Source organism: Diabrotica undecimpunctata, chromosome 1, assembly GCF_040954645.1.
Source record: "Diabrotica undecimpunctata isolate CICGRU chromosome 1, icDiaUnde3, whole genome shotgun sequence".
In the NCBI taxonomy this organism is placed as follows: domain Eukaryota; kingdom Metazoa; phylum Arthropoda; class Insecta; order Coleoptera; family Chrysomelidae; genus Diabrotica; species Diabrotica undecimpunctata.
The window spans coordinates 179,751,574-179,761,648 of NC_092803.1; positions in this window are offsets into that span (position 1 = coordinate 179,751,574).

Consider the following 10,075-nt stretch of genomic DNA (forward strand, 5'->3'; position numbering starts at 1 on the left):
ATGCATTTTTATGGAAGTATTTGTTTTTTAAGTGCATCTTAGTATTTAGTCCGGTAAAATAAGAATGCAACCTCGGAATGAAAGATAATAAGCTGAAAATTTGCATACGTCTTTATTTTGATGGTATAAAACTTACCTAAAAAGTCTCATATAATCACGTGTCCGCGACTTTTTTTTTTAAGGTCAAAGGTCACGAAAATGAGTTTTCTGCAAATATTTCGTTTCCCTTACACTTTATGACATTTAAGGTGGTAAGAAAAATTGTAGAATGGAAAATTCTCTTCAATTTTGTCTCAAAAACTTTTATGTACCTTCAACCCTTCTTAAGATAAAGCGCAAAGAGTGGGGGACCGCTTACCTGTGTATACGGTAACGCGAAGTCAGCCAGTAGGATTCAATAAATAATAAGTTATATAGTTAATTATTCACTTAAAATACTATTATTATCATTAAATTTTTATTATTTGTTATTTAATAAACTATATTTATAGATATTAATTATAAAATATATATTTTTTATATAATATTTATTTTACTTTTAACAAACATACAATATTAAATGAAATATTTCAAATGAACTTTAATGATATTTTTAACAGCTGTATATACGATAAATTAAGATCAAGTGCAGAATTCAACAATAATCATTTTTATATTTAATTAAATACTGAAAAAATCATATTTATTATTTTTTTAAATTATATATTTATTTATTAATCCAATAATCGATTTATTAAAGTTACAAATATAATATATATTCTTTTATTATGTATGGTTAATATTTTTGTATTAATTTTCTTCTTCATCGTCTTCTTCTTCTTCTTCTTTTTCTTCCTCTGACTGCTCAATATCGGATTCATCATCATCATTCTCGTTTATTAAAGTATCAGAATAAAAATATTTAAGAATGTCAGGTGCATATTCACTTTCTTCATTGAAATCATCTGAAGTTGATGAAGCGTTTAGACATGATTGTCCATTACACTGCCCACAAATTAAAGTACATTGCAATCCTGATTTCCTGCATCCGCAATTAGAACCACAACCTTTCTTGCAATTGCAAAATATTGTATTCAGCAGTTCTTCTGGTGCTGGCGGTAATAATGTTGTTATTGGTTCCAGAAATTCATTTTGCATTACCCAGCCGAATTCTTGGGGTTCTAAATCATTTCTCAACCAAATTTGGGTCTGATAATAGACACGAATGATATGCTGACGAGCTGCTGCACTTGAAGGTGGAAGACTTGATAACTGCACTGGTTTGTTGAGTCTTGTTGATTTGATGAACTAGGTGTATCGAAAAGAGTCTATATCGTCTTCTGATGTTGGAGCATTATACGCTGCTAAGAAAATACGTACTCCATTTTCAAATAATTCTTGTACAGAGCAGTTTTTTTGTTGAAATAGTTGAGGTGACTGATGTAAATGGTGATTTTTTTCGAACATTTTAATAAACGATATTTTACCTTTCCTTTAATCGCAGAAGTCGTATCACATCCACTAAACGCGTGTAAAAATAAGATGTGTTTCTTAGAATGAGGGTATTTATAATTAATATCTATAAATATAGTTTATTAAATAATAAATAATAAAAATTTAATGATAATAATAGTATTTTAAGTGAATAATTAACTATATAACTTATTATTTATTGAATCCTACTGGCTGACTTCGCGTAACGGTATACACAGGTAAGCGGTCCCCCACTCTTTGCGCTCTATCTTAAGAAGGGTTGAAGGTAAAGAAAAGTACTTCAGACAAAAATTGAAGAAAATTTTTCATTCTACAATTTTTCTTACCTTCTTAAATGTCATAAAGTGTAAGGGAAACGAGATATTTGCAGAAAACTCATTTTCGTGACCTTTGACCTTTAATATCCTAAGTCGCGGACACGTGATTATATGAGACTTTTGAGGTAAGTTTTATACCATCAAAATAAAGATGTATGCAAATTTTTAGCTTATTATCTTTCATTCCGAGGTTTGCCAACTTTTTTGCCTTATTTTACTGGATTAATTTTAATCTCTCAAATTGAATTCTTCCGTTTAATTATGTTTTATTTCAGCTATTTTAGACGAATATATCTATTAAAAAGTTTTAAAAAATCCATTTAATCCATTCTAGAATATTCCATTATTACATTTTATTTTATTTATATTGTTGTGTTTGTGACATGCGAAGAAAAAAATATCAAAACTATAAAACAAACTCATTTTATCTAAATGAAATAAAAAAAAAATACTTACGTAAAAATGTTAGAATAAATTTAATTTAATATAAAATTGTTTAATATGAAAAAATATTAACATACCGATGCGAATGTATGGAATTTATTATTTCCAATTACATTTAAATATTTATGTCGTTTATATAAAATATTTCTATAACATATTTGAAATGGTAAAATAATAAATTGAAAACTATTCTGCCCTGTTAAAAATAGAAGTCGTATCTGCAATTTTGAGTTTTTTAGGTTATAACGCCAACACGTTGATAGCCAAATAATCTATCTATATGTTAAGAATGCAAGTCCTATCTGTTGTAAAAATAAGTTATTTCACTTTAAAATTTTGTCGGATCTGCATTTTTACTGTTTATACTGGATACGAAACTTAGGTGTATAGAAAACCAACACACACCACCAGATATTTAAATTTCAAATCAAATCACAATATTAATATTAAAAAGGGAATCATTAAATCATTATACGATAGAGAAAAAACATTTGTTAACATCTGTTTTATTAAAAAATGATTATCCATTATCGTTTATAAATAAGGCATTTTCAACAATCGATCGAATAGAACAAAACAACTTAGAACGAGATCCTACAGCACATACAAGGAACAATACGAGGAAAATAACAATACCATACATAAAAGGATTATCGGAAAAGCTTAAAAGGATAGGAAATAAATTCAACATTTCAACAACATTCAAAACAACAAACACGTTGAGATCTATTTTGTCCAAAACCAAACCTAACAATGAACAAGAAAGGACAAGGAATTGCGTTTATAAAATACCTTGTGAATGCGATCAGTTTTATTCAGGTGAAACATCAAGGCCATTAAATATTAGAATAAGTGAACATTAATCCTATATTAAAAATAGAGAATTTGATAGATCTCAAATATGTAAACACGCATGGGATAATGAACATAAGGTTCAATGGAATGTTTCAAATATAGTCCTAAAAGAAACGGATGGTAAAAAGAGTAAAATCAAAGAAGCGGCTCTAATTATGCTAAATGAGACCAATTGTGTCCAATTCCTCGGCAGAATGTAGTAGGATCTGGTTACCCATATTAAAAGAGGAAGTTATTAAAAGGAAAATACCAGTATTGGTAAGTCAGTAACATAGAGAGGATTCATCATTTATGTTTTTTAAATAACAAACATATAAAATCGGAATTTGGTGTTTATTGAACGTAAACTAAATGCACGATCAAATACTTACCATGCGGGATAGTATTATGAGGTTTTTTTTCCTGGTTTTTCCCTCATAATTTACTATGGAATCACTAACAGGAGAATTTTACTGTCATCATGGCATGTATTTGTCTTTTTAAAGACGAATTACATGTTATGATCTTTTCTGACGACTTTTCTATGAATATTCTCAAGTTAAAGTTGATTTCATGTAATCGAATGAACTATCTTATAAGTAAAGTCGTCCCAGGAACACAACTCAACAATATTGGCAATATCATTTTAAAGTCGTCTACTTTAAAATGTATAATGTATGTCTGAATTGTCAATATAGATGAATCAGATAAAATTAAATTATTAGAAGAATTTTTCACTAAGTAACAAAAAAAACAAAATTTGTTTTATTTACTAATGTTTGTATTATGAGAACAATTTCCGAAGTGGAAATTGAAACGTCAATAAACGTACTTTAACCTTTAATTAGGGCTTATTCCCATTTAAATAGTAATTACTTTAACATGCCACAAGAAAATAGCTTCAGAACAATATTAAAATAAAATGTTCTCACATTTGAGAGACTGAGCTAAATGAGATCTAAGAATTGGCTCCCAAAGAGTTTTATTGAAAATAAATTCAAATATAATTCCTATTCAAAATATACTTAGAGAAAGCCTTGACTACATGAAAAAGAAAATGCGAAGGCATGGGAGTACCGGTACGGAACGAATACCTATATACGTTAAGCTTTGCAGACGATCAAGTAGTGATTGCACAAGACCAAGACGACCTCAGCTACATGTTATAAAAACTAAAAGAAGAATATACCAAGGCTGGCCTAGATATTAACCTCGCGAAAACAGAGTACCTATCTACAAGTGAAGAAGACATAGAAGATCTACAGATTGATGATAACGTAACAATCAAAGGAAAATATAAATTCAAATACTTGGGGTTTATAATCACGAAAAAGGCAACAATAGAAAAAGAAATTACAGAAAGATTAGGACAAACAAGAACAGCAATCCGACAACTTAACTCAGTATGGTGGGATAGAAACCTAAATATGAAGACAAGAACAAAGATTTATAAAACATTAGTGCGAAGTATTATGATATATGGGGCTGAAAATTGGATCATAAACAAGAAAAACAGCAGTAAGATAGTAGCAACAGAGATGGAATGCCTGCGAAGATGCTGCACAGTAACAAGAATGGATAGGAGAAGTAATGACGAGATAAAGCAAAGAACATCAATAGAAACAGACATACTAACATACATAGAACAAAAAAGAATAAAGTGATATGGACATGTAAGAAAAACTAGTGACAGTACATGGATAAAGAGAATAACCGAATGGATCCCCATAGGAAGGAGGAAAAGAGGACGACCCCGAAAATCCTGGAGGAACGGTGTAGACGACGCCATGAGTAAGAGAGGCCTAAACGATGGAGAATGGAACAACAGAGAGGGATGGAAACGGTTGAGCGAGGGAAGGCAGTGAATACTGTAGAATCCCTAAATATATATGGAGTTTTATTGTTCTACATTAGCTCCCAACTTTCGAAGGTTATATAGTTATATTATTAGATTATTACCCATTGTCACCCAACGTTTCTGATGGGTCGTTCAATAGTTACAAATCAAAATGGTTTTAGGTAATAAATATTTAATTCAGAATATTGCATTCGAATTCTTTCATAAGCTCCAAGAGCAATTCTAATGCTAAGTTTATGTACAATGTAAAGCTTTTTAGTAGCTGAGGCATATGCAACTGACACAATCTGTTTTAGACCTAATTCATGTTCGACATACTCTCAATAGAGAGATAAACATTATGTCTGAATTAATTAATATTGACTTGATCACATATTTCGGCCTTTAAATTCAATTTTTCAAAACTTTTATTTTGTAAACGACTACCAGCAGAGAGGTCATTGAAATAGTTTTAATCCAATGTGGTTAATTCCCATCACACATTAATTACAAAAATAAAGTGTCACAAGAAACTGACTCATACGAGTGCAGTGGTCAGATAAGAGATAAGAATTTCATTTACAAAAACATACGTTATATACATTGGTTATATCTACTGTCATTGTTATTATTAATCCATTAATATTAATTTAATATTGGTTTTTCATTTTCTTGAAAGCATCTTCGACTTTTAAAATTCTACTTGTTTGGCATATTGTTAATTCGAATAAAAAAAAGATCAAATTGACATTTTTTTAAACTAAACACTAACATTTACATTTTAAATTGACATTGATATGGACAATTTTAAATTAACAAACACTATAACCTACACAGTTAACTAGCTGCGCATAACGCAAGTAGTCTTGCCTACAAACTACAGTAGGTACTACTTACAATTAACTGGTATAGGGCCAATAATCAATCAATACATGCCAGAATTTACAAGAAATGCGAAGAAAATGTCGGTGAAATGCAATTCGGATTCCGCAATTCCATGGGTACACGTGAAGCACTTTTCACCTTACAAGTCCTACTTCAGAGATGCCGCGATGTCAGTTGTGATGTCTATATTTGTTTTATTGACTACGCCAAGGCATTTGACTGTTGTCAGCACCAGAAGATGGTCACCGCACTACAAATAGTAGGATTGGATGAGAAGGACATTCGGATCATCATGAATTTATACTGGAATTAGCGTGCTCCAGTGAATACATCAATAATATTCGCTACGCCGATGACACTGTGTTACTAGCAGGCAGCCTAAATGATCTGCAGGCCTTACTAGACCAAGTGCGAACTGTGAGCATAACATACGGACTGAACCTCAATATTAAGAAAACTAAATTCATGGTTGTCAGCCGTACAAATTTAGATCCCTAGATTTAGAATTTAGTCTACATTTATTAAGTTGAGATCCTTGCTGCCTGCAGTGATCTCAGTTTGGGAACCAAGATGCGGATAGTGAAATGCTACGTTCTTCCAGTGTTACTATATGGAGTTGAAGCCTGGACACTGACGCAAGCCACTGAAAAACGAATCGAAGCCTTTGAGATGTGGATATACAGAAAAATACTAAAAATATCTTATGTGGACCATGTCACCAACGTTGAGGTCCTACAGCGCATGACAAAAGAAAAAGAAGTGCTTAATTTAATTAAGCAACGTAAGCTTGAGTACCTTGGCCACGTGATGCGGAGCGAAGAAAAATATCGAATTCTTCAACTCGTTATGCAGGGTGAAGTATTTGGCAGAAGTGGACCGGGACGCCGTCGTATCTCGTGGTTGCAAAATCTCCGACAATGGTTTGGGATGACCTCAGCGGAGCTGTTTCGCAGAGTAGTCAACAAAACCATGATAGCCTTGATGATCGCCAACATCCGGACCGGATAAGGCACTGAAGAAGAAAAAGAAGGGCTAATAAACATAAACAATTAATAAAATGGTTACTATAAAACTAGTGAAGGTATCCAGCGATGTATTCCCAAGTTCATAAAGTGGAGGAAATCAATGGCGAACAAGGTAAATCCTAAGAACAACGTAATAAAAATAAATAAAATGATAAATCTACAGAGAGAAACATATTAGAATATCTCCCTCTATATTACACTAACACAAAGAGTTAAATCTAAAACTAATAAATTAAACTAAATTATGTAAACATTACGTAAGAGGAATAATGCAATTTCTATAGCTACTATAAATAAACAAAAATCAAAATTACACAAGAGGACTAATTCAATTTCTGTAGCAAATATAAATAAACAAAAATAAAAATTAAAATATGACCAAGTATTAACATCCGGCCAAAAGAGTTTTAATCAGGGTACAGATACCAATATCTACTCTTTTACTCCCCACAGAGTATTTATCACCAAAAAATACTCACCGATTCCATCAATCAGATGGTTTAAGGCCTATAAATTGCACTGAAAAAAATGTAAGTTTCAGAGACCACTATCACACAAAAATATGCTCGGATATCGACAGATCTGATCTTGTATTCCTTCAGGATGGCTTCAGGAATCATTCCAGTTTACTGTGAAATGGTGGTGTGTAAATATGTTCCGTAAAATACGGCATGAACTTAGCAACTACATGAAATATGTCTACAGCAACCCTCCAGTATGTTTAAGTTCTATAACATAAGTTGAGGCCGATATCCCCAACGAGGGTGATCTATACAAAACCAATTGAGTGACAACTTATGTTCCACTTCCTACCAAATAATAAAAACGACTATCAAGATGACGCACCAAAAGACAATCCTTGCCAGATGCGAAAGCTACTACAAAATGTCACTAATATGAGAAAAATTAAAGAAAATAATCTGTTTTCTACAATGACTTTTGCTGATTCTGTCCTGCTGAGCTAAAAGGTCCTATCTACCAATTGTGCTATTTTGAGAAAAATGCAATTAAATTTAGTTTGCTGCGGTATCCGTAGTATTATTGATATTAAACTCTAATTTTGAATGAATGAAGTTAATTTGTCTACATACAATTTTATGGGATAATCCAAGGAAGTTATTAGTTTAAAGCTTACATGAGATTTGATAGATAGGACGGTTTAGCTTAGGATTTTATTAAAAATCTAAGCTAGGACAAGATTTTTAATAACTAACTTTTATTGCACTTTGACATTACACAAACGAGACATTGTTTTACATATAAAAAAAAAATTAAACTAGCTCTCTAATGTTTCTCCATTTTTGTCCTCTTCAGCTGCATAGCTATTCTAATTCTAATGCAGCTGGTAATTCTTTCCAAAAGTTTCTCTTGTTAGTTGGAATTTTAGCTTGCAGGTTATTCAGCAAATTTTACTTTCTCTCTTCACTAATTCCTCGGTTAGATGTTCGTGGAGGTGGAAGTGTCACACCAGTTTTAAATGTACCTGTAGTTAAAAAGTTCAGTTCTGTCAAATCTGCTGTGTCATACACAGTGAGTTATATTTTAACGTTTTCTCGACTATCATAAAAATTGCGAGCGAAATATTGAGCGTGGTGTTAAATTTTTTTAATTTGTATTTTGAACTGAAATATGTCTACTCATAGAAATGTCTAATGTCTAACGCTAAAACATCAGTCTGTTTTGTTGAATTTAGAACACATTGAACATAGTCATTAAAATCCCAAACAGTTTTGGACTTCTTTAATGATTTTTCTACCTGGTGGTGAAAATGGTCCTCGGACATAAACGCTTTTATCTTCACTTTATCGACACTTTATCTTCTTTTTTTCTTCCTAATATTCCTTCGTGCCACAGAATTCCTAATGGACGGACGTCTTTACCTTTTACGACAACAAAAAAACTTTCGTTAAAAGCAATTATGTATAAATGACTTCTTTAAACATATCTGCTCTTGGAAGCATTATCACTTTCTGAAGATCTGCTGAAACTATGAGATCTGATGATTTTCGTTGCTATTCCGAACCTCTTTCATACTTTTTCCTCGTAGTAATATGTTTATTTCTGTGAGATACATAGTAATCACACACTACACAATTGTGTGTTGGATTAAACTTTTGCATGTTTTATGTAAAATTACTGCGTCAGATACAACAAAAATTGTTTCTTTTTATAACAATGTGTTTTTTATTTATAAATGTTTTTTCTATTAAAATCTTGCCTTAAATATATTTTTTCGATTTAAGCAAAATATAATCTCTTCTTTGTCAACCATTTTCCATCCACTCCTGAATGTAGGTCTCTCCCAATTGCTTCCATCTTTCTCTACCTTGCACCAGTCTAATCCCCTGTTTTCCTGCCACTGCTCTTATGCCATCTAAACATCTTTTTTGAGGTCTTTCCATGCTTCTTGTTGTCATCCTTGGTCTCCATTCTAGAATTCTCCGTATCTACCTATTGTCATTATATCGGGATACGTGACCTGCCCAGCGCCATTTAATTTTTGTAATTTCTTCCACAATATCCCTAATTTTTGTTCTACGTCTTATTTTAGTGTTTCTAATCTTGTCTCTCAGTGATATTCCAAGCATGATTCGTTTCATTGCTCTTCACGTTGTTTCTAATTTTTTAGCAGATTTTTTGGTAAGGGCTACTGTTTCCAAGCCGTAGGTACAAACTGGTAGTATGCATGTGTTATACACCTTTTTCTTTAAGTTTACAGGAATGGAGGTGTTTTTCAAGATATATGCTACTTTGCTGAAAGCGCCCCATGCCAGTTGTGTTCTTCTTTTAATTTCAGCATCTTGATTTGGCTTTCCTAGTTTGATGACATGACCTAAATATACATAATGTTCAACATTTTCTATGGTATGATTTTGTATTGTTATATTTGTCTAGTCTCGGCTCAATATTTTTGTTTCACTATAATTCCTTTTTAAGCCTACCGCTCCTGAAACTGCATTTAATTGTCGTAACATATCATTTAGTTCTTGGATATTATCGGCTATTAAAACTACGTCATCTGCGAATCTCAAGTGGTTTAAGTATGATCCGTCGACGTTGATACCCTTGTTGTTCCATTCTCTAGTTTCTTAAAAATGTCTTCTAGAACAAGGGTAAATAGTTTGGGAGAGATGGCGTCTCCTTGTCTTACTTCCCGTTGTAGTCTTATGGGATTAGTTTTTGTGCTTTCGTCCAGCTTTATCTGAATGGCGGCATTTTCATATACGTTTTTAATTATGTTAGTGTATTTTGAATCTATA